This window comes from Hemitrygon akajei, chromosome 1 (genome assembly GCF_048418815.1).
Source record: "Hemitrygon akajei chromosome 1, sHemAka1.3, whole genome shotgun sequence".
Taxonomy (NCBI): domain Eukaryota; kingdom Metazoa; phylum Chordata; class Chondrichthyes; order Myliobatiformes; family Dasyatidae; genus Hemitrygon; species Hemitrygon akajei.
Genome location: NC_133124.1, coordinates 30,062,170 through 30,089,341, shown reverse-complemented (window position 1 = coordinate 30,089,341; position 27,172 = coordinate 30,062,170).

The window sequence follows — 27,172 nt, the reverse complement described above, 5'->3', positions numbered from 1 at the left end:
ATACTACATATTATCTTGGTATCAGTACTACAGTGGGATAAAGGAAGTTATAGAGACATGAGAGAGGAGCTGGCCCAAGTTGATTGGGAGGGGACATTAAGAGGGATGACGACAGAAAGCAGTGGCTGGAGTTTCTGGAGCAATTCCGAAGATGCATCCCGAAGAAGAAGAAGTATTCTGAAATCAGGATCATGCAACCATGGCTGACAAGGGAAGTCATAAACAACATAGAAAGGAAAAGAGAGGGCATATAATAAAGCAAACATTAGTGGGAAGCTTTTAAAAAGTAACAGAAGGTTACTAAAAAATAACATAAGGAGGGAAAAGATGAAATACGAAGGTAAGTTAGCCAATAATATCAAAGAGGAAACCAAAAGTTTTTTCAGAGATATGGACAGTAGAGAGGCGAGAGTAGATATAAGACCATTGGAAATCATCACTGAAGAGGTAGTAATGGGAGACAAAGAAATGGCGGATGAACTAAGTAAGTACTTTGCACCCGTCTACACTGTAAGAGTCACTTGCAGTACGTTGGAAATTCGAGAGTGTCAGGGAGAAGAAGTGAGTGTGATTACTATTACTAAGGAGAAAGAAGATGCTTGGAAAGCTGAAAGGTCTGAAGATGGGTAAGTCACCTGGGCCAGATGGACTACATCACAACGTTCTGAAATAATAGGCTGAGGAGATTTTGGAGGCATTTGCAAATGATCTTTCAAGAATCACTAGGTTCTGGCATGGCTCTGGAGCTGAGCTGCAAAGGATTTGAGAGTCCTCATGCAATATTCCCTAAAGGTTAACTTTCAGGTTGAGACAGTATTGAAGAAGGCAAATGCAATGTTAGCATTCAGAATCAGAATCAGAATCAGGTTTATTATCACTGGCATGTGTCACTTGGAGAGGTCTAGAATATAAAAGCAAGGATATAATAAGACATTAGGTGCTTGAGGAGATTTGGTATGCCACCAAAGTCTCTTGCAAATTTCAATAGATGTACAGTGGAAGTTTTTGTGAGGAGCCTAAGAGAAAGGATGTGAATCCCTTAAGCTATGGTGTACCTGATGGTGTTCACAGGACATTTCCTTCTGGGCTGCATTGACTGATTTATTTGAAGGGATGTTGACCACTGAAGCACAACAAACACCAACAAGTTTTCTCATGCCAGGGCCCATCTTCCCAGCAGATTGCCATTGTGTGCATGGGGCTGGGGCCCAAAGCTCAACCTTGTTTTGTAAGGTTTGATGATTATTGTTGGGAAATGGAAGTAAAGTTTTCACTCACCGGCTTGGTGACAAAGCATGTGACAAAAGTTGACCTAAGTTCTCATGGTGACTGCATCCGTAGCTATTATCCACTGATTTGATTGAATGGCTGCCTGACTCTCAGAGTTTATGTTCTGTGATTCACATCATTTTGGAGCTGAGCTGGACAGAATATTGGCCGTACCTGCTCCGAACATCATCAGCTGTTGGTGTAAGTGATGAGGATACAGAGAGTGCTTCCCATTTCCTTTTGGAGTGATAAGAAGAAGCTGCTTCAATTGGGCTGGTCACAGGAATTATCCCCGTGTCAGCTTGCAGACATCCCAGGCCAACCTGAAACCAACGTTCTCCTCCTGGGCACCTGATCTTTGGGTGCATCCATTGATCTGATGATCAGGTTGGGCCTACAGCTGGAACCTTTGGATAGATAGCTCTTTCTGCACCAGCTCTCCACACCACCCCTAGTCCACCCTCCCCAAACAAAATTTGTATATCTTATCCTCTAATTGGATTTTCCAAAAGGGTATATCTAACTATTGTTGCCTGTTCAACTTAATCCAGGAACTTGTGATCAAGATCATTTTCAAAGTGGGAAGCATGAACCCTCCCCACCCCCAGATAGGTCACAGAATAATAAAATGTGGGTCATTATATCCTTTCCTTTAAATAAATGCCAGTCCACAGATCAAAGAACTTGTTATTGCTGGGTCATGTGTCATGTGGGTGAATTGTTTGGTTAAAGTGGCTCATCTGAAAAGTGTCTGAAGTTCACAGATTTGGATCATGCTTGGCCTTTTCGTTTCCTAATCACACAGAACAATATAGCAGAAATCATGATAATGTCATGTTATCGAGGAATCCATAGTATTTTGTAATTAATTCTAAAAATGCGTTGGTGTATAGATTTATATTATACATAATAAAGATATAAATTCTGAAGGTTAGCATTGTGGACACGTAATCTATTGTTTAATCAGAATGATTGGATTACAAGATACTAATATTATTAATCTCACCTTTCAATCTTGTGGCTATGCAATGCATTGTTTGATAGTCCTGCTGTACGGGAAAATGATGTATGGGTATATTTCATACTGAAATTGTGAGGGGTCCAATATCGCCCATTTTAATCATAGGAGGTTGATTATCAAGCACATCCAGTTTGAATGGCATGACTGTTGAAGTTCTATTATGTAGTATTTTTGTTATGAAGATTGTTAAATGCAATTAGTAGCACCATTTGTGAATTTCCTTCCCCCTTTTAACAGAAACAGAAATGCTGGGTGTTTTGTATCAGCTGTCCAACTATAGACAAAAAAAAAAGCTCTTTTTAAATTTTCATTTCAGTGCAGGCTTTTGTTGGAAGGCCGACCCAGCAACAGAAAGGGACAAAACTTCTGGCTGATGTGAATAATATCTATATCCCATCAGCTGAATTCAATCTGTGGTGGAGCAGAAACTGCAGAGGATGTAATTTATGGGCAGATCCTTGCCGTTGTGAGCTACCTCCATTGTAGCAGCCTGTTTCCAGACTTCATCTTCCCAAACTGTCCAATGGGATTACTGTGAGCCTTTGCTGCAGTCTGTCAACCAATGAATTTCTGATCAGAAATTCATATCCCTGGATATAAGATTGCTCTCTTTCTTGTGTCCTGTGACGGCTATGATTGCTGTCATCATGTCAGACTAAGGAATTAGCATCTTGGCTTTCTGTCCAGCTCATAATTAGTGAAGTAAATAGGCAAATGGTAATTCAGTCAAAATCAAACAGAATATGGCTCACAATTAAGTAATATTGGAAGATCATGCAGCAAATTTCTCACAGTCTGTTGTTGTTGAATGAACGAAACATAAAATAAACAGTATTTGTAGTTTATTTGCTGGTATTATAACCTACATTTCATAATCAAAATGTACGTTCATATGTATGCGACAATCCTCCTTGGAATCATGTTTTGAAGCTTACAGATCCCACATTAGGACGGCGAAGATTGCAGGCAGATAGTTTCAAGGGCATTGAATTAATCACGGGAGGCTGGCTAGCAGGAGGTTGCAGGGAGGCTTTAGAGCATCATTTTGGGTCATATGTCTAGAGGCGATGGCTGTGTATGCATCCCATTTCTGAGCTGCTATTTGATTCTAAATGGATGCATATTTTGAATTGAGCTGTTACAAAGAAAGGAAAGCAACCAGTAAACGTTCTTAGTTTTAAATATATTCAATAATAAATTGCCAATATAAATGAAATCAGAGTGCATTTGTACTTTGAAGTCTTCAACTTTTTTCTAATGATTTATGTGGCTTACTGTTCCATTGCACCCATTACAAACACTTTATATGTTGCCTTTTATGTAATATTTTATTAAATATTGACAATTCACTATGATTAACATTTTATAATTGATAGAGCATGCTTTTACACCACTTTTCTCTTTCTTTATTTCTCTCTCTCTCTCTCTCTCTCTCACTCTCTGGTTAAAGAGAAAATAGAATGGTGTGAGTAATGACATTCACTATAAAGGTGAAGCTATGTCCTCCAGTTGCATTTTGTTTGTCTGAACTAATCTATAAGAACTCTGATTCTCCCTGGCATTAGGAGTGAACAAGCTGGGACTATTGTGACTTATGTGTTTGCACAGATTTACTATTAACAGCTCCTGATTTTCATCCATCCAATCTGATCCATCATATTTAATCATGTAAAACTCAGCATTACTTTATCACAGCAGTTGATAAGAAAGAAAGATTTACATTAGAATGAGTGACATAGGGGAAATATAAATTGAAAATAATCATCAAGGAAATTTAATATTTGGACTACAGCTTCATTGGTTTCGTGATGCTCATTTAGAGCAATGATCTGCCAAAGTCCTAACGGTGAATTGATGTGATTTCTTCCCGCAGAAGCTCAGTGCTTTTATATTCATACCTAGAAATGATATTCGTTTCTAGCGAACATGTTAATTTCTTACCTCAAGACAAAGTTTACAAATGCGCTAGTTTAATGCATATTTTCCTAACAAAAATGTTTTTGCTTTCCATTACATTTGGTATTTCAATGCCAAACAACAAAACAGTACTAAACCTGGAACAAAAACTAAAAGCTAGTGGTGTAATGATGAGCTGTCACATTAGGTCCTCAGTGACAGTGCTAATGACATTTGGGAATGATCTGATACTTATTGATATGTAATTTAAAGAAATTTTTATCGATTTTTCTCTTTTCATGGTAATTTTTCCTGTTTCCTACTCATCCTACAGACAATATAGCAAATTTAAAAGGATTAATATTTTCATAGGATCTTTCATTATTACTTTGGAATAATCTTTATTTGACTGACAAATACAATGTGTGCCTTGCACACACTTGACTCTTGAGTATGGTCAGTCCCAGAATTCAAGCATGCCTGGGTTGTAGAGATAGCCATTTTAAAGAATGAATGCATCGTTGCTCTTTGAGAAACCTCATCTATCAAATGATACTGTGCAGGTTTTATTTCAAGGAAGAAACATTTTAATATGATTTGATATAATTTCTATATGGGAGAAGGAAATAGAATTTTTCACCTTATTGAGAATAGACTAAAATATGTAATATAAATAATATAGCATAATGAATATAAATATATTCCAAGGTTCTTGTTAAGAACAAAGGTGTATTGTCCTGTCGATTTTGAGTATTTCATTCTCCAAACTTCACTTCCATTTAGAAGCTCTGTGGGCTTGAGTCCATTCAACTAAATAAAGGTTGGAGACTCAGATCCCACAAATATCTGGTGACGCGCTGGGAAATGTGCCTTCCTTTGAGATTTTTGATTTATTTTTGCTGTTACTTTGTAAGTTTTCTCTTGCCTGCTATATCTGCAACATGGAGGTGTTGCAAACACTGCATGGCAAAGCAGAGGCTGTCAAAGAGTCTGGATTCATGGCTGGTCCTTGCCTGCGTCTGTCACCCGTTTGAATTTGGGGAGTTTGTTCATTACATGTGGATAAAACAAAGTCGGTCTATGTGCAATAGAAATACTATTAAACTGTACAACATAGGGCATGGGACAAACTTTTGTTTCATAATTGAGGAAGGAGGCTGTCAGATAAGACTGAACAATATGAAAATAGTTAAGGATTCTTAATAAATGATTTAAAAACTGTAATTCAATAAATTCACTGAATAGACAGGGATTTCAGAATTCCACAGTAGTTTCAGAATCACATTGTAATGTAGGTTAATTCTTGCATTACTTTCTCTTCATTCTGTCTCCAGGAGCTGTGAAAATATTCATTCCAAGAAAGGGCAGCCGGTCAATGAACTGTCTACCCAGTGCCAATGCTCTGTAAACTATTTGTGTGAGGTGGATGGGAACGGCTGGAATTAATCACCCACAGATCTTGGTCTCTCTACCCATGGGGAAGTATCCTGAACACCCTTCTTGCAGCCCTGGTGCAGATAAATTCAGTGGCTCATCATAAACATGTCACCACTTCACAGCATGAATCGTTGGTGGTCCAGTGTTCTATGCCAGCTCACACAGGCCAAGTGCGCAATATAGAGTTTTGAACTTGGTACCACTAAATGCATTAAATTTGCACCCACCTATTGTCACTGAACTCAATTTTATTTTGAAATAATCCTCTTCTAATAAATTTAATTGTTTTTTCTATTTAATTTTCTCTTTCTTGCACCTTGAATCACGCTGACAATGACTCTGATCAATTAGCTCTGGCATTAATTACAATTTTTATGATCTAACACTGTAGTTTGCATTTCACTAATGATTTCAAATAGTGTGCAGATCGAAATTCTTGATTCCACAAGAAAGTAAATCCCTAATCTGTTGAAATGGATGGAATTAAGAATTATGCTTTTCCTATAATTGATAGTTTAAAATTGAAATTTAACGAGGGACAAATGATTATATAAATAATTTAAATAAAAACACAAAATGCTGGCAGAATTCAGCAGGCCAGACAGCATCTATCTTGTGTTGCATATAAATAATTGTAGCTTCTTTCTGTAAGTATACTTGTTGCTTGTACTTTCAGCATTTTCAATATATCCTGAGACACAACCTACTGAAGAACTGCAATTTTTTTAAAAACAACTATAATTTACCAGCAGGAAACACTTTAAGGTAAAGGCAATACTACGTGGTAAAATTGTGCTGGGTTATCTGTTAAATGAGTCAATTGAATTTTTAAACAACTTTTATTATTTTACATGAGCTTATAAAATGCAGAACAAAAATATTTGTCCAAATTATATTGCTTCAACTACATTTCAGATTTAAATAAGCTGATTCCAAAACTCTGGACAGATTAGTAGGTTCAAAATTTTAACACTTTCCACTGTGGGCAGAAATTCCCTACATTCCATGAAAAAAAAGGTAATTCCCTATATTTCTATGTTAACATTAACAAAGAAAAAGCAGCTTAATATTAGAAATGTCCCATTGCCAGCTATGATGCCAGTTTAGATCTAGTTCTTTAGATTTTATGCCCTTCTGCAGATTTTTTTGGTGTTAAAATATGGTAGATACCTTCAAGATAATTCTTTCAAGATGTTTTGGCTTTCTGAGCTTTCACATGGAACAAGAAAGTCATTTAGTTGTGTGCAAGCCATTTTAGTAACACAAAATGGAAGATTAAGGATTACAATTTTGTCATTCAATTTATACATTCCTTCCAAAGATTTAGCTTTTTCAATGACAGATAAAAACCCAGTTTTTATTATGTTGTGAATACCTGATGAAATCTGATAGTTCATGATTATCAGAATGGAGCAATAGACAATGCAAAGAGCTAGGACAAATGAAATAAGTAATCTTTTACGGAGTCGCAAAAAAATCTACAGTATGTTTCTACAAATAAACTCAAAAATGAAAAATGTCTAAAACATTTATAATTAAAACATGCATGGTATTTATTGCAGGAGAGTTGTTGAATTATAATCTTTTAATTTCAGATCTTGAGATTTAGTTTTGCATTTCTGAATATTATTGCCTTGTATATAAACTTACTAACAAATGTTTACTTGCCCCCAAACGCTTGAATGAGTGAATTGATCTTCATGTAGATTCTGACATTCAATCAGTTCATTTCAATGAGTTGGAACTTTTAGTTTAGTGTTGCATGTTGGCAATATGAAATATTGCCTTGAACATTAATTAGGCAATTTCTGATAATTTACCATGCTTGATGTCAGGTGATTTATTTTATAAATAATATAGCACTCATGATAAACCATTGATAGCATTGTATTTGTTTTTCCAAAATGAATAATACTGGTTATGGTGTTATTTTAAGGTTATTTAAATTGACACAATGCAACTAATTCACTTAACTGAAATTAGTATTTATAATTGCTACTATTTTTATGAAACGAGTATCTTTTGAGTCAGTGACAACACTAATTTTCTGAAAAAGTTAAAGGATAATCATTATTGTATTTTTATTAAAAATTAGTATTCCTAGATTCTTGAAGTATACTTCTTTAATATCAGTAATAAGTACGGAAGTTAATGATTTTTTCAATAATATATAAGAATATTGCACTAATATCATAAAATCACATCTCATTTCACATTGAACAATTTCTGTAGATAACTAAATTATTTTTAATTAATTTGGAAATCTGCAATTAATAATTATGTACATTGTACTTCAGTGAGATTCACAGGATGGAGCCCATGTTCAAATATTGCTGGGAAGCCTTATATGTTATACCAGTAGATGGCATTGCAAGCCAGATTATCTCTGTTCTTCTAAATTTTTGCACTGTAAATAAGGATGTAGGTTAGGGAGGACTATCGAATTGCTTATAGGCAGGACTTGTATACAGCAAAACTGACTATACAAGCACTGAACAATATAGGGAGCATGGCAGCACTTTGATAACATTTTACTTCTCAAAATGACCTGGCATTTTGTTTTAACAAAATACAGGTTGGATTATATCTAATCAATATACCTTTAGTGACTTTTTCATCGTAAGAACTACACTTTTAAAGTGACAATTAAGAATTCTTATTTTGTTCTTCTGTAAGAGATTTCTGTGTCTTTTATGTCAGCCATTAACTGGTTTTTGCAAAAATATAATCAAATTCTCTTGTGGAACAATAACACGAGGAATAAGATGACGGTTTCAAGATTTTTATTTCCTTATCATTTTTCTTCCTTTAAAATTTTCAAGGGAAGTATCATCATAATAATGATCTTGTTATTATCTGTTGCTAAAATGTTAATACAACAAAGGTACCTTTAAGTATTGAATTGTTGAATGTGTTCTGGAAGGGAAATTGCAAATTACTTTTGAGTTTTCATCAGTGTCTATTTTATTTGGTTCTGTACAATCCTTTAGCAATTTTCTGCCAAATATATTGCAGCAATATTTTTTCAAAGTATAAAATGTGATTTCTGATGTTCTGAAACTGACCTTCAGCTTTTGCAGTGCACCGTTTTCAATATCCAGCTGAAATCACTCAATCTATTCCAGAACATGTTACATTAAATAAGTATTTCAAGAAGATTGGTATCTAGGACAACCTTTGATATCACTATAATTTAAATAGTTTCTTGTTTGGGAGCTTTCCAAATAATCATCCACACACTATTAGGTTGGAAGACCCGATCACTGGAACAATGGCCAGTGTCAGGGATGAAAATGGATGGTTTCAGACATGATGATCTATGACAGTGCCCAGAAGTCTGATGAATCATGAAAGCGTATGATGTAGATACTTGGATTGCTCTGCCGCAGTGAGCAAATCTGTTATTTAATGTGTTGGCTTTTACTTTGTTTATATACGATAAAAGAAAATGATATTTGTTTGTGATGCAGATTACCAATGGCTTTTAAAGTGTTTCTGTTTTTTATCCTGCCTAAAAACCTTGCAACAATACATCATTGTAGTTTAAAATGTAGTAAACATAATAATTAGCATTGCAAATAAATGAATCATTTCAATTCTATTTCATTTCCCTTCAATCTTTAGACATTTTAATACTCCTTTGTAATTTGTGAGATCAGAAAGTTAATAAAAACAGTGGATTATATTTTTAACAATATAAAAAATAAATTCAATACATCAAGACAAAAAGAATGATTTGAATGGGACTCTCATAATGTTGCTGATTATTGTTATTTTCACTCTTGCACAAAGTCTATGAATTTTGCTTAAATTGAAATACAATATTTTCAAAATTTGTTTTTTAACCAAAACAGGGAATTTTTGCTTTATAAATTAATTATTGGTTAATGAACTTATTATATTCTGTGAACATACCCAAGGTGCTGGCTTTGTGGCTCATTTACCACATTACCTATTTAACTGGTAATTTAACAAGACATCAAAACCAGATATTTTAGCCATTACATGTAATGCATAATAAAATCACCATGAGAAGAAATATATAATGCATAGAAAAATGCAGGAATATATTTTACAGCCATGAAAAATCTATTAGTTTTGTTACATTCTTAATTCTGCAATAACTCACTTAACTGAAAGAAAGAGTGATAAGCCTTTTAAAACATATAGTCAGCTGTAAAATCCTGTTAATTTTATTTTGTGTATAATTCATATTGCAATATCCTTAATATAATTAAAACAATCTAAGATGAAATTACATAGAATTTCAAATTTATTGTGGAATAATATTTTCCTTATAATGTGGCATAAAAGATTGCTGAAGTATTATTCCAGTTAACTATCATTTGTTTACAATTAATGCTGGAATAAATTATTTTAAAATTTTCTAAATAGAGCTTTGAAATTTAAATTGAGCAATGCCCTTTTAAAATTACAATGTGTAAAATAGATAGATTTGTTATCAGAACATTAATTTAAAAATGTCCTTCTCTGTATAAAGTAATGTTTGATTCTTATGTTTTGACAAAGGCCTTAATGTTAAATCATAGAATCAGATGATTTGTATTTGATGTCTTCCCCTATTGTATCCTTTATAGAAATGTAAAATGTTGCCGATACTTTAAATGCAACTGTTTTCTGCGACTATCAGAAAATAGTTCAATATTCTGTTCGCGAGATACACCTATACAAATTGCAGTGATCTCACTTTAAAATTAAGCTTCACTTATCAATGTCTGAGATAAGAATGTTAAATTTGATTACAGGATTGCCATGTGAAGCATTTTGAAAAATAACCAGGGAGCTCTTTTATGAAACTTTGCAAATATTAAAAATTGTGATAACAATAATATAAATGAGAGAGTTATCAACAAAGGTAGATGTGTTTATAAATAGGATTCTAGTGCTTCGGGTACCTAAGCAGCTAAGAGCTCAGCAGTGCTCTTACAAAGCAAATTGAAACTGAAGGTTACATTCTTGTAGACTTTATCTTAAAGCAGTAAAACAAGTAGCTGCAACTACAGCTAAAGGTATTGATTTTGTAATTTCAGCAAATTAAGAACAAGACAGGAAACCTATTAAACCTCTTCACTGATTGCCATTGGTACTTTTTGGTGATGCCAGGACTGACATTTAAACCAGTCACACTGCCTTTTTTTTCTTTTCTGTAGTCAGGTGCTCTGTTTTTTGGAAAGAAAATCAGAAAGAACTGAAAACAGAAGGCATCTTAGCAAAAGATATTGATTTTCATATATTGTCAGTAAGCAGTTCGAAAGCTGTAGTCTGAATAACAAAGAAGGCATATAAAATAGCTTAATTTCCTATAACTAATGTGTTTGAATATATTCCCATTAATTCTTTTATTATCTGCAACAACAAGCGAAAGGAATATTCTTTGTAATACGATTTGGTAACCTTTGGCAACAATATTATCTGTCAAATGATTTGAATAATGATTGTATTGAAAATTTCATATCAGGGTAAGATTAATGGATATTATTATTGAATTATCTGCACTTATATTTAGGTACATACTGTGATATTTTATTGTAAAGCTGCAGTAACATTTTTCAGGGATTTTGAAACTATTGGATATCATCTCATCAAATTGACTATGTGTTTTGCTTTGTGTCTCAGTATAATATTTACAGACTAATTCCTTCCAATGATATAACATCATATCTCACTTTCTTTTATTGTAACAAAACTCAACTAAGTATCACAGTGTTTCCTCTGCTGTTTTTGTTTTAATATACAGTAAATACATTATGATTAAAAAGATTTGAAAAATGATCAGATTTTAGAAAAAATATGGAGCAAAATATTCAAACAATTCAAACATAAAGTGTTAATTTTATATATATTTGAATTCATTTGAACTTCAAGAGTGTGATGATAGCTAGTTAGCTGGGGAGAAAATGAATTTATATTCTTTTCCGTGGAAATGTCATTGTTGAATCCTACTTTCATTTTAGAAGGCATTGAAATGGGCACCGAATCTGTGGGAAAATCACAGGTTAATTCATTGATTGCCCCTTGGAAATTACTGCTGTTAATTGTTAGGTAATTAACGCCATGCTGCAATTATGTTGGCCTTAGGGGGTGATTAATGTTTCAACATGTCACATTAGCACTGTCTGGATTCTAAAAGCATTCCTTTCACATTAGATTTACAGGACAGATGGTTTATTGTCTGTGGTAACATTTTTTTCTTTTATTACAATCTGAGTTAGACATCTTCTTTTTGTTTTAATCAATTAACTACTCCATTAGTTGTGCCTGAAAAATGATTGTGTAATACAAAATTATTCAGCCAGTAAATTATCAGAAACCTTGCCTGGTTTAGATTCAGTGGCTGCTCTTTTCCCCTCTTCGTAAATACTCCCTTCTTTTATAGATTTGAATTCTGTGCCATGTGTCAGTATATCCAGAAAACCCTTCCGCAATTTGGTGCTTAGGCATTGAGTTGACATTGATCACATTGGCTGTGGACTTGTTGTGGCGATATCTCCAGCATTAACACCTCTGGCTAATCAGTCTGACAGAACTTGGACCCAGACGGAAAAGCCGATCACGTCCTCCGAAGAGGCTGAAGTGACAAGGCCGCCACCCCTTAAGGTCACATTTATCAAGAATTGCAGAGTCCTGAATTTCAAGCCAGTAACTATAAATTTACAACTAGTTCCCATTTGAAACAGAAGATTCCTGTTTGCAATTTTAAAATGTCACTCTACAAGTCCATCTGAATAGATCTTTTATTGAGTATTTATTGTTAATTTTGCCTGATGTTGTATTATCATTCTTGAGTTTAATATCACAAATTAAGAAACAATTTATTCTGTTAAAGTTAATGTGTCTAATGGTTTGCACATTTCGCTAAGAATAATAAGAGTAATGACACTGACAAATTTCTAATTCATGGTTTACATTGTGCACAATATACAACACGCAGTACTGTCTTTCCTGACATCAAATTGCAAATTTAATTTCATTTGACAGCCTCATGCTGTGGTCACCGCATTAAAAGCAATGTGCTGTTATCCTGATTTGGGCATAACTAGTAGCAAATGAGCACTCAGCATGTTATTTGGCAATTGTTCTGAAAAGATGACATTTAGCATCTCCCAAAGAGAGCCTTGAAACTAGAGTCTAATTTGTACCATTATTAAAAATACGGGGGAGAAAGTGAACAAACAGAACAACTAAATCACAAAATGTATGAAAGCATTACTGTAAAAGGAATCAAACAAAAAAGGAATAGAGATGACTAATAATTAAGCACATGTGATTGAAGCAAAGATGTAATTTATAAAAATAGAGAAACGCACAGCTTTTTGTCAAATGAGACAAAGTAAGGTTACCAAATTTAAATGGATATAATAATCAAAATATAACAAAATTGCTGCCTGTTACAATTGTTTATATTTATTGATTTCTATTCCTCATATATCAGTCAGGTGAACCGTTCTTCAATTGTTTCAGAATGTCTTTTTTATTTGACCTTGCTTTTGAGTGTAACTTCTTAATGTTTTATTTTAGACTTCTTATGAATTGAGATAAATGGCTGATGTATATAATTGTTTACCATGATTTGACTTGCTTAATATTGTAGTCACTTTTCTGTGTACTTTCACATTACATATTCTATTGTTTATTCACCATAAAGATAATACAGCTGAATCCACTTATATCCATTATGTCATGCATTAATGCATTTAATGCAGCAATCAGAGTTTGAGGAATACCTTTTTGCTTAGAGCTTGACAAATTATCTTCAGATCAGTTTATATGTAAACTGTAGAGCTCCAGATCAGTGGACAAGAAGTACAGAATACCAACGAACATTTCTTACAATTCTAGACCTGCTTGCTTTATACCTTTGATCTTCAATTAAATGGTAGTTACATACTTTCCAAGAAAGTAATCGATTTTTGTTAATGAACAGACACCTTGGAATGAATTGGTAATGGTGGAGATGGGAATTGGGACAGATTTGGAGCAGTAACTACTTAACACCTGACATTTATGGTATTAAGTGTTTAACTAGAGGAAATATAATCTAAGAAAATGGCACTGTGCAGGAGCAGTTTATGTTAACCAATTTTACACACATTTCCATGTGAACTTATCTCGATCATTAAAAAAAAGATTGGGCTCTTTGATGTGACATTTCATGCATGCTAGTGGTAGTATTCTGGTGTCCAACTTCTCAAATGATGTCAACATTTGGGCAGTGCCCAATATGTGTTTGTGGCAGCTTTTCAACCATATTGATGTGAGTAATAACTGTCACCGTTCACTCATCGAAGAAGTAGCTTTTAATAATGCTGAGATTTTCCGAAGGATCAGGTACATCTTGCCTATGATCTAAGATAGATTTCCGTAAAACTTCCCACCAAACGGGTCGGTAGAAAGCTCACTCATACCTGAATCCCATTCTCCACATTCGTTTATTCTCCCTCTCCCTTTCCCAGATGTGATGAAGGATTTCGGAACCAAAATGTTAACGCTTTCACTTGTCCACAGTTACTGCCTGTCCAGTATCTTTCCAGTATTTTCAGTTTACATTTTAGATTTGCAGTGACTGAATAGTCTTTGTGATTTTCACCACACCGCAAGATGGCTTCAATAGATTTTGTCTCTGAATTAAATAGCCTGAAAGGTATAAAGAAATCCTGTGATACCTGAAATGGTTCCAGATTCTTTACATCAACAATTACTGTAAGAAGAATCTGCTATAACAGCAGGAGATTGCAGGGAAATATCTGTAAGGGCACAGGTGCCCCCATGAACTGGCGATGCACAGCACAGCACTGAGCCTGCCTTCAAAAATCCTGAGGCAAAGGGTCCCTGAGAGCATGGGATGACCTGACTTTGACTGTGAGAGCAGTGCAAGCACTTGAGGGTTGTCTAATAAACAAATGCAAGGTGCTGGTATTCCAGTGTGAAAATCAGGCTCTGTCTTGTTCTCAAAAACCTTGCCTCAGGATTGCCTCCACCAGAAGATGTTGTATTTGATTCTCCTCTGCACTGGCAAAGTCAGGAGCAGCTCTAGCAGTGAAGGAGAACTTCCTGCTTCTGATGAAAGTGGCCTTTGCATTTACAACAGAGAGAGGCATTTGGTTGTAGTCCAGAGCTCCCAAAGGTACAAGCATTTGTGGAAAGCACTCGTGCACTTACAGATGAATGTCCTGCCATTAGCAGTGTTTAAACAAGGAGGTTGCTTCCTGTATGCAGCACAGAGGTGTAAAGCTTTACAGTGCCAATGATCGAAAGGTTTGATTGCCGCCATTGCCTGTATAATTTGTACATTCTCACCACGACCGTATAGGTTTCCTCCCACATTACCAACATGTACGAATTAGAGTTAGTAAACTGTGGGCATGCTATGCTGGTGCCAGTGGCATGACAATACTACATCTACATGACAATAGCACATCTCTGGGCGGTGTTGGTCGTTGACACAAACAGCACATTTCACTATATGTTCCGTTGTTTTGATGTGCATATGACAAATAACGCTAGTATTTAACACATTGTTCTTCAGATAGGTCTGTAGCTTCCTCTATTCCCTGGGAGGGTAATGCCACCCCTTCACTCAAGCATGAGATCGCTCCTTGCCAATGCTCTCCAGGGACTGATAGAGTGCTTGTTCTGTTGTGGTGTGACCTTTCCTGAGCTACATATTAAAATACAATGCAATCAAGTGGAAATATACAGGTGCTTTTTCTAAAATAGAGCCACCCTGTATGAGGGAGCCTGCTCCTTTTCGACAACGGTAATAACAAGTTCTTCTATTTTGTTGGAACTGTTTGAGGCAATGTTACGGAAAATGCTAAAACTGCTTTAGCGCCAAAAAAAAGACACAAAATAATTTCCAGGTTGTATTTTAATGGGATTGGAAATAGTGCTCATAATTGAGTTACGCCATGCAGTTCACAGATTCATCTGAGGGAACTATTCCACATGGATTTATTTGTGAAACTGGACCACAGGGATCCATTTAATGGATGTGTAAAGGATTTCTTCAAGGAACTGGTCCACAAAGCTTAATCCAAGTGTTTCATTCACCACTACACATTTATTGGATTGAGGTGCCTGGATTCAAAGGATGATCTTGAGGGCCTTGCCCACAGGGATTCACCCAAGGAGTTGTTCCACAAAGGTTCATGCAATGGATATCCACAGACATTCATCCAATGATTGATCTGTATGTGTACATTTATTGGATGTGCCCAATGAAAATTACTCAAGGGATTAGTCTATAGGGATTTACTCAATGGACTGGTGCAAAGTGATTCATCAATTGAAAGGTTTACAGGAATTTTTTCACAAAACCAGTCCTCGGGGATTCATTGATCAGACTGGCTCATTCAGACAAGGGGCTGGTCTACCAAAATTCATGCAATAAGCCAGACCACAGAACTTAATTCTAAGTAATGATTCATGTGCCTTCATCCAAGGGGACTGATGTACAAGCCTCTATTAACTGGCTTGATAGGACTTAGCAAATAATTTAACAAAAATGTACAAAAGCAGAAGAATATTCAAATGAAAGTAGCCTAATGAAGATTATATGCATTATCCAATCGATCAGTAAGATCATGCTGAACTACAGTGATGTAAACTATCCAAGTTGTTTCTATTCCCAATTTTTTCTAGCTGCAGTGTCAGTGGTAGGCACTGTATACCCGGAGACCTATGGAGGAACTCAGCAGGTCAGGCAGCATCTAAAGAAATGAATAAACAGTCGACATTTTTGGGCTGTGACCCTGCTTCAGGACTGGAAAGGAGGGGCGAAAAAGCCCCAATATTGATTCCAGGATGTTCAACCATTCATTTGCATAATTTCATTGAACAATACAAAAAAACAACAGAAAAGCAATTAACAATCAGAAGAATAATGATCCCTTCCTTTCACTTTCCTTTTTATGATGATGAAAGTAAATATAAAGGTTCCCTTAAGAAAGAATAAAGGGAGTAATGAATTACTGTTCAGGGAACATTTAGTTAAACAAATTACTCTTAAATGATCTTAACTGTTAAAACGAAGATAGTCTTCAATGCATAAAATTGCTTTGTGCAGCTATTATCTATTTAACAGTTTTCCACAGCACAAGAACAAGCTGAATTCTTTTTAATTTTTTTTAAGTAGCAGAATAGGCTGTTTACGTTTTCTCTCACAGAAATTATTTCAGATAAGTAGATCGGGAATACGTGCATTCCTTCTATCAGGGAAGAAAAGATTGTTATCTAGCATTCTATAGATGGGACATTCTTCAACATACAAAAACACACTTGAAAGGGAATATTCTATTTTCTTTGACAGTGATTTTGTGCATTTATGTAATTGTGCAGTTTTAGCCTTTATTAGACAATGTATAAAAGTATGATCATGAAGATGTATTGTTTGATGAAATATTTACGTTGCAAACAACATAAATTTAAGATTTGTTAGCAATAGAGATCATATAGAAACAATTATTCAGGTTTTAATGTTACGTTTCAAGGTAATTTTCACTGCAAGTGTATGATCCCGTATGATTTTCATATTTGTAAATAATGAAAAATTGACATACAGTTGCAGAAGAAAATTTGCTAATCAGTTTGCAATGCTTTCTTCTTTCTGTTTTAACTTTATATTATATTATGATACACTGCCTCAACGCACATAGACAGGAATTAAACATGATTCAAAATTAAAATAAAGTTAGCTTCCTTGATATTTACTTTAAAGAGAGCAAAGGAATAATTAAAAACCAGTTGGCATGACCTAAATATTAATCTAAGAAATTAATGTAAATTAGAATGCAGTAAACACGTGACGCTTTTGTTCATGCTTTATTTTAATCTGGCATTAGAATATTTTTGCTCCGATCGCATCATTTACTAACCCAGGATTAATGAAAGGAGGTCTGTGAACCCATTTCCTTCTTTGTATTTTTGTTGATTTACTTAGTTCAGCTAAGTTTCTGCTATACAGTATACTAAGCTGAATTCATCATCAAGTAGACTCAGAAAAAGAAGCACAATTACACATCAGCCTTATATTTATCATAGTCCATATCTGACCACATTTACGTTATCTGGTCCAGGCTTTATTTTCCCCGGTATCCAAGACATTCCATTTTACTATGGCTGTTTACAATGCATCAATCAATGATCCCACATTCTGGACATTCACCAGACTCCTAACTTCTATCTGAACTTACTGAATCAAAGAAAGACAAGAGATGAGACCCATTGGTCAAAAATCCCCAGTGATAGTTCCCCATGCCCATAAATTTAAAAGCTTAAGCAGCTTAGAGCCTTGTCATTTATGCTAGAAGAATTCTAAATATATTGCATTCATTCCTCCTAGAAATAGGACAATCATATTCTATAAAAGAGAGGTTTAGAGAGCAATAATGCACAATATTAAGTGAAAAAATTAAAGTAATTTCATAGTAGAATTATAGTATTAACTGTGCAGTTTATTTTGTTCTTTGATTGAAGAGTTTAAAATGTGGATGTTAAGTGAAATTAAAGCCCTGCATATGTAACAATCTATTGCAAAATATCACCATTACTTTACATCATCTTTTGTTTAAGATGATTTTCTCTTGGAAATGCAAAGCAGTTGCAATTTACTGACAATTTTAAGAGGTGTGGTCCTTAGGTGTTGAGAAAGTGAAAAATCTAAAACATGTTGAATTTTCTACATCTTTCAACATCAAAGTGCTTTGATCTTTGTATTAGCAATGTTGTAAGCCTATCAAATGAACTGTTCTAAAAATACTGTTCCTGGGCAAAGTTTCTTTTAAACTGTAGAAACTTTGTATTAAACATTAATGTATACATTAAATTAATGATTTCAAATAGACTTGTCAATTTAAGTTGCCTTGAGCATTCAAAAGGTTGAAAGATAAGCATTGTAAGGTGCCCATCAAAGTGGAAACCCATAATTTGTACAGAGGACAGAAACTTTCTAGAATTAACATTAAATACTTGTACAGAATTTGAGTGTTTATAAAGAAGGTTGATTGAAAATAGTAATGGATTTTATATAAAGAAGAAGATTAAATATTTGATCTTTATTAGGCATTAGATCAAAGTAAAGAGGAGAATCAAGGTGACAGAAAAACTAAGCAAAATAAATAAGTGGCAGCAGTAAATGTTTAACGGTTTTACCTCTTTGAAAGGACAGCTTAGTTTGGATGCATAAACTGAAAAAAAATATTACTAGTAATGACCAAAAAAAACAGCTTACACAGCAAAAGCTTACAAAAGTGTTGAGACCACAACCAGCAATTTATCACAAATGAGATAGCTACAGAGCTGACAGATACCTGGAATTGTGGAGCGTCGCCTGCAAGCCTCACAATAAAGCAAAACAATCATAAACAGTCACTGTGTAAGCAAAATAGCATAACCTTATCACAAAATAATTGTTCATCACGACTTCCAAGGATAAGTTATTAGAATTGTTAGATTGAAATGGAATCAAAAAACGACTTCAATGAATTAACATTTACATGTTGTCTTTTTCAGTGCAAGTTTATTTTGCAAACCTTTGTTGAGATTTTTGTAAATTCTAGTGTAAAACTTAACGACAAACAGAAAACTAAATTAAATCAACAAATACAACTTTTAATTCTACACACAGTAATTAACATGTGCAAGAATTGCAAAATCTCTTCAACAATACACAGAAACATTATAGACGCAACGCAGTAATTTTGCTTCAGCGAGGGAAACTTATTTAGTAACAGTGAGACTAACCCAGAAGACATCCATGTACCTATTATTGCTAAAATCAATAGTGTGCTGGTTAAATTGATCAACCAATAGGGGACAAATACAGAAGTGAGAGCCCTCATCTTTCTTTCTGAAAGGTGAGTGAACTTCACAGCAAACAAAGCCACAATGTAAATCATTCATGGTTTTATTTTAATTAACATCTGTGATAACATAACAACCTTTAATAGGAACATTGAGCAAAATTCAGCATAATTTTAGGAATTTTTTGTTATAGAGTACGTACTGTAAAATAATCCCGTAATAGTGAATAAAACACTGAAACAGCATTTTTAATTTGCCTAACATATCTATTTAACTATAAAAAATCAATATCACTGTATTGCATGATTGAGATATAGATATTACTGTAATCAATAATGTTTGATCACATTTGAGCGTTTTGAGCTGTGATATTATCACTTCCTGCTCTATTATATATCTGTGCTGTAATGCATGTTTGAGAATGGTGTCACACAGCCTCTCTCCCCCCCCCCCCCACCCCACCGACACACTCCCCACCCCATTCCACTTATTCAGTAGAGGGACCTGTATCAGTAAGAGAAGCTTGAGTCTTGTACACTCTTCCCCTGACAGATTGGAAAAACAGTTTGTTCTACTAAATTTAACAATGATATATCATTATCACAACTTTGGGAGGTAATCCATAAGATCAATAAGTTTATAGTCTAACTCGGATTTGGATTGCTTCCATGCTGAGTAGCTGCCATCCCGCAAGACATGTACAGTGAGCCACAGGCGATAGCAGCTCAACAAAAAGATGGGTTATACACTTATAACTATTGGAGGTAAGAATTCCCTTTCCTAAACCCAGAGGTAAAACAGATTGTTTTCAAAGGCACCTTGCAATCCTGACATTGTTTGATTCATTTCAAGTTCATCTTCTTATTTGAAAGATTTGGAAAAAGTATCGACATATATTTAATCTAAAATGAAAAAAAATATTGATAGTTGTGCTCATTAGGAAATGATCCTTCCCTGTAAGTAATCGAAGTGAAGATATCTAAGAATACACTTGATAAGTACAGAACAACATCTGTGATATTTCTAAAGAACTGCATTTGGATGCAGAAACAGTTCGAATTTGCATTAATTGAGAGATCAAGATTTGCTTGCCTGGGCCAAAACGAGTCCATTGTGCTTAAGGTAATTAGTGTTTGATAAACAGGTCTGAAATGAGCTAAGACACAGCTGTCTGTGTTTGTGGTAGAAGACGTATCAGTAGCTGTGCTGCAGCAATCGATTGGGTAGCTGTGACAACCCTCAAGCCATGTCACCAGAGTGAAAGAAACCCCAAATTGACCAATAATAAAGTGTTGGAAGTTGTAGAAGCTGCCTCATGGGGTTTGTACTTGTAGAGGAAAGCACACCCTTCCCCCATTGCCATCAATCCTCCCTGAAGGACTGTATGTGGCACTAAATTAGCAAACAGCCTAACAGTCTAGCAGGGACATCTGTTTAATTATCTTCACCTTCTCCAAAACAACTCTTTTCTAAAAGAAATTTTTAAAGAAAAATTCATAACACCATTTTGTCCAAAGTAGATTGTGTTTGCTCTGCATCTTGAAATCTAAATGAAAAATATAAACAATTGCATCTGAAAATTTTAAATTATTCCTGACACTGGAATAATCACACAAATTCAGAATGTTTACAGTGATAATGTAACAAAAGTTTAGATTTTATATATATATATGGAACCCTCCTCCAGAATAAGCTTAAACTTTAATATTTCTAGTGATTTAGAATATAATACTTTTTTAATTGTCCCAGTTCTTTTTTGAACTGAATCAAATATGTCAACAATTGTTAGCAATTTCTTCTTGATTTTTACTGCTCTGATTGTGTAGTCTTTTTCTGTCATGGGCCACTGACCATACAGAGCATCAGCCGACTTTATATCAAAGACCAACAAGCATGGAAGCTGTTGGTGTTAGTGCATTGAAAACCAGTGACCATAAATATTTAATCCATCAAGAGCATCTATGGACCTTGACTGAGTCTCTCATCTGTTCAGTCTTTTAAGTTGCATTGAAGAAAGATTAAAACAGTACATCAGAAGTTTTTGTATGTACCGCAATATCATGGAGTGTAATACAGGTAAATTTGGTTTCTTCAAAGCTAATTAAATATACATCGTAAAAAGCTTTTAAAAATTTTTATTAGTCTAGTATGATCTATCAAATATTATAGGAATTAACAAATGATTACAATTATTAAAAATTTCCCTTGTTTTATGTCTCAACTAAAACGTAAATAAAATGTGCTTTATAAAACTAACACAGTTTAGTACCAATTGATATATAGCTACTGTAGATCACAAGAAATAAATTGAAGCTTTTACGATATCAAGGACGTTTTAGTTGATGATTATTTTTATATTTCTGTGAGATTTAATATGACTGATCTTCTAAAGTATGCATCAGAATCTTCAAGGTACACAATGCACATAAATATTCATGCAAGTGCAAGTTTCTTTCCTGTAATTTAAATTGCTGCAAGAATAAAAGCAAATTATGTTTATTTACAAACTTTAACTTATTTAAATTTTAAAACATACCACAAAATTTAATATTAAACCATGTGAGAACATAATAAATACTGAGAAAGTCAGTATTAGCAGAATTTTAAGAAAAGAATGGTATACAAAAGGCAATATTTAGGAAAGAAATCCCAAAGATTGGGGCCTTTGTAAAAGGATCTACTAGTTTCCTGGTGTACAGGTATCAGATAAATAAACTCTTTTCAGGCTTCAAGCCAGGCACAAGCATCAAATATAAGCGACGTTTCGATGTCAAACTCTGCCATCTTCTTCAGGGATGATACCTGGGTAAGTCTAGTCCAGTGGTATTTATACCCCTGTAGTCCGTCCCTCATGATTGGGTAATCCTCATCCAATCAGGTTTCCACTCTCCCACCTTGTTTACAATCAAACTCCAGTTCTTACTGAGAGTGAGACCTTCGTCTTTGTTAAAATTATTTTCCTCGAGTTTTATTTTTATTTTGATGGCTTGGGGCCTTTGCAGACAATGATGTCTTGCGTAAACTAAGAGGCCTGAAGTGATAAAGCACAGCATTCGCAGAGGGATGCATGGCTGAAAGAGTGGTTAGCGTAACGCTATTACAGTGCCAGTGACCCGGGTTATTATTGTAAGGAGTTTGTATGTTTTCCCTGTGACAGTATGGGTCTTCTCTGGGTCTTCCAGTTTCCTCCCACATTCCAAATACTGTATGTACAGTTGTACATGTTAGTAGGCTAATTGATCAGATGGGTGTAATTTGGTGGAATGGGCTCATTGTGCTGGAAGGGCTTGTTACCGTGCTGTATCTCTACATAAATAAATAAATGAAAGGAAGAGGCAACACCAGATTGAAAACAATCTTAATACTGAGGCATTGTTTTACTTGTAGATCAGTCAGCAGCTACATAACAAGTGAATTGGAGCTTTGGATGATATCTGTTCTGTGGAAAATAGGAGCGAGGCTGGACATTGCAGAAGTCACTATTAGACAAGGATGCATGCATTACAGTGGACCTTTAGCACCTCTTTTTGGTTGTTCCAAAGCAGTTGATGGTCATTTAAATATTGTTGAAGCAGCAGACAATCTGCTGAAGGAACTCGTCAAGCAGCGTTACTGGGTGAACTTGGCCCAAAGTGTCAGCAATTCCTTTCCTCCCACAGGATGCTCCTCAAACCACTGGGTTCCACCAGCGGGTTGTCTGTGGCTCCAGATTCCAGCATCTGCAGTCCCTCATGTCTCCAAATATTTCTTGAATTCTTATTGGAAACAAAGCATGGGTTGGAGACTTAAGAGAGTGTAGATGCTGGGATCAGGAGCTAAACATGAACTTCTGGAGAAACTCTCACTTTAAGTGCCATCATTGGAGACAAAGGATCAGTCAACACTTCAGACTGAGGCCGTGCATCAGGTCTGTCTGAAGGGTAAGTTTTCAGTAGAAGTGAGACGGCATGGTAGTGTAGCAGTTGGCATAATGCTGCTAACTACAGCGGTGATCGTGGTTCAATTCCCATCGCTGTCTATGAGGAGTTTGCATCGCCACAATGGCTTCTTCTGGGTGCTCCACATACAGGTTAGGAGCAGAAAGTTGTGGGCGTGCTATGTTGTCACCAAATCCTCTGCTCATTGCTCCACTTGATGCAATTCACCACATGTTTTGATGTACATGTGACAAATAATCAATCTAATTTTAAGACGATACCCTGAGTCAGGCAATCATGAATGACAACACAGATGGATTTGATGATGAAGAGTAATGTGGTCACAATCTTAGCTCATGATAAAACTCAACATCTTTAGTAGATTTGAGTAGTTTTTCACCTCCTGCTTAGATAATGGTTAAAAAACAGAGATGTAGGAAGATATTAGTTTTGGTATTCTAAATGTTTGACCACGAAGATATTAAATTCAACTGCATTTGATATTATTAAGTAACTATGAGCTGGAGGTAGTTCACAAATTTATGTACCTTGGCTCCACCATAACGGACAGTCTCTCCCTAGACCCCGAGATCAACAGACGGATTGGACAAGCAGCCTCAACATTCACCAGGCTGACAAAGAGAGTCTGGGAGAACAGAAAGCTGATGACACACACCAAGATTACAGTCTACAGGGCCTGCGTCCTCAGCACACTGCTTTACGGCAGTGAGCACAAAGTACACTGCAGATGCTGTGGTCAAATCAACACGTACAAAAGCTGGATGAACTCAGCAGGTCGGGCAGCATCCGTTGAAATGAGCAGTCAATGTTTCGGGCCGAGACCCTTGCTGCCCGACCTGCTGAGTTCATCCAGCTTTTGTACGTGTTGATTTACGGCAGTGAGACCTGGAGCCTCGACTTCAGACAAGAGCGGCGTCTCAACGCCTCCCACCTTCGCAGCCTGAGACGCATCCTGGACATCAAGTGGACTGACCGAGTCACCAACAATGAGGTCCTGGCCTGTGCCCAGATACCCAGCCTCTTCACCCTGCTCCAACAACGCCGTCTCCACTGGCTGGGCCACACACACCACATGTCAGATGGGAGGATCCCGAAAGACCTGCTGTACGGGGAACTGGCCTCTGGCAAGAAGCACAAAGGTGGCCCTACCTTCGTTTCAAAGATGTCTGCAAGAGAGACATGAAGTCACTGAACATGAACGTCGAGAGGTGGGAGGACATTGCAAGTGATCGCTCTTGCTGGAGGCCGGAACTACGCAGAGGTCTAATAAGAGGAGAAGAGAAGCTGAGGCTTGCTGCTGAAGAAAAGCGCACTCGCCGAAGAAACAGCAGCAAGACAACGCCGGAGGACAGCGCCTTCAAGTGCTGTCGCTGCAGCCAAGACTATCACTCCCGTGTGGGCCTCTACAGCCACAACTGACACTGCTCAACCAACACAGACTGAAGCAAGACTTTCCAGGCCAAGATCCATGGTCTCGCAAGACTAACGGATGCCATCATCACCATCATCATCATCATCATTATTGAGTTCAACTCAACTGCATCAATGGTCCAGATTTCTGACTATTATGGAGATGACATATTCCACAGTTTTTTGGGAAGAGGATTATCTTTTATTCTCATCTCCCTGCTTAACTTTGCTGTGTCAATCTCCAACTCAATATCAGGGAGGTGTCTTGCTGGTTGCAGTGTTCATGCAGGAAATCCTTCCAATAGTTTATCAGCACCCCTCCATCCCCATCCTCCACCACCCCAAACCCCTCCATTAGGTAATGGTTCCATTTGAAAAACCTAGCCACACTGTAATGTATGGACCTATTTCTTTTAGAGCAATAACCTCCCCCTTAGCACTATGTATTGATCTGTTGTCTATGCATGCACGTTGCTTTCTCTCTCTCTCATTGCAACGTGAATACTTCACGTTTGGCCTGTTGGGAAGCGGCCTGGTCGAGGGAAGTGCCTGGTGTGAAAAGTACTAGTCTTTGGCTCGAGAGTCTTCGGCGAGGAGACTACGCCAGGCACAATTGCAGAGGGTGAAGACATGACCGCGAAGCTGATTCAGTGTGCTACGTGCATGATGTGGGAGGTCAGGGACACTGATGGTGCCTCCAGCTGCTACAGCTGTGTAAAGTGTGTCCAGATTCAGCTTCTGAAGGAGCATGTTGCAGCACTGAAGAAAGAACTGGATGACCTCGGGTTTATCAGCGAGAATGAGTGTTTTCTGGACAGGACCTACAGTGAGGTCGTTACACTGAGGATACCGGAAGAGAGAAAGGGGGTGACGATGAGGAAGGAAAGGATGCTTGAAGTACAGGAGACCCCAGGGGATGATACCTCTCGTAAACAGGTTCACCTTCTTGGAAGATGTCAGGACAGAAGATACTGCCAGTCTGAGAGGCGGACAGGTCTGCGAGCCGAAAATTGGTGCAGAAGCAGAGCCAAGGAGTCAGACGTCAGGAAGAGACGTGGTAGTAGGGGACTCCATAGTAAGAGGTACGGAAAGGGGTTTCTGCAGCAACAAGCGAGATTTAAGGATGGTGTGTTGCCTCCCTGGTGCTAGGATCCAGGACATCACGGACCGATTGCAGGGAATCCTCAAGGGTGAAGATGAACAGCTGGAAGTGGTAATGCATGTTGGCACAAATGACATCAGGAAGAAGAGGAAGGACATTCTGCAGCGGGACTTCAGAGAACTTGGAAGAAGACTGAAAAGCAGGACTTCCAGGGTGGTTATCTCTGGTTTGCTTCCAGTTCCTCGTGCTGGAGGGGGCAGGAACAGGGAGATAATGGATCTGAATGTGTGGCTGAGGAACTGGTGCAGGAAGCAAGGATTTACATTCTTGGACCACTGGGATCTGTTTTGGGGTAGGGATGAATTGTACAAAAGGGACGGGTTGCACCTTAATAGGTGGGGGACCAGCATTCTGGCAGACAGGTTTGCCACTGCAACACGGATGTGTTTAAACTAAGTAATGGGGGGGAGGGGATGAACTGGAAATATAAGGATGGAGTTAAAGGGAAAGTGAAAATAAGAAAAGTTAAAAAGGACAACAGAATCAATGTAGAAAGCTTAAGAAGAGATCATACAGTATGACCAAGTGAAATAGGAATTGATATGAAAGGAGAGGGGAGTACCAAATTAAAAGTATTGTATATGAATGCACAAAGTATAAGGAATAAAGTAGATGAGCTTGAAGCTCAGTTGGAAATTGGCAAGTACGATGTTGTGGGAATAACAGAGACATGGCTTCAAGCGGACAGGGCCTGGGAAATGAATATTCAAGGATATACATCTTATCGAAAGGACAGACTGACTGGCAGAGGGGGTGGGGTGGCTCTGTTGGTGAGGAATGATATTCAGTCCCTTGCGAGGGGGGACATAGAATTTGGGGATGTAGAGTCAGTATGGATAGAACTGAGAAATTCTAAGGGTAGAAAGACCCTAATGGGAGTTATCTACAGGCCCCCAATCAGCAGTCTGAATGTAGGGTGTAAGTTGAATGAAGAGTTAAAATTGGCATTTCGCAAAGGTAATGATACGGATGTCATGGGGGATTTCAACATGCAGGTAGACTGGGAGAATCAGAATGGTACTGGACCCCAAGAAAGGGAGTTTGTGGAGTGCCTCCAAGATGGATTCTTAGAACAGCTTGTACTGGAACCTACCAGGGAGAAGGCAATTCTAGATTTAGTGTTGTGCAATAAACCGGATTTGATCAGGGACCTCGAGGTAAAGGAACCATTAGGAGGTAGTGACCATAATATGATATATTTTAACCTACAATTTGAGA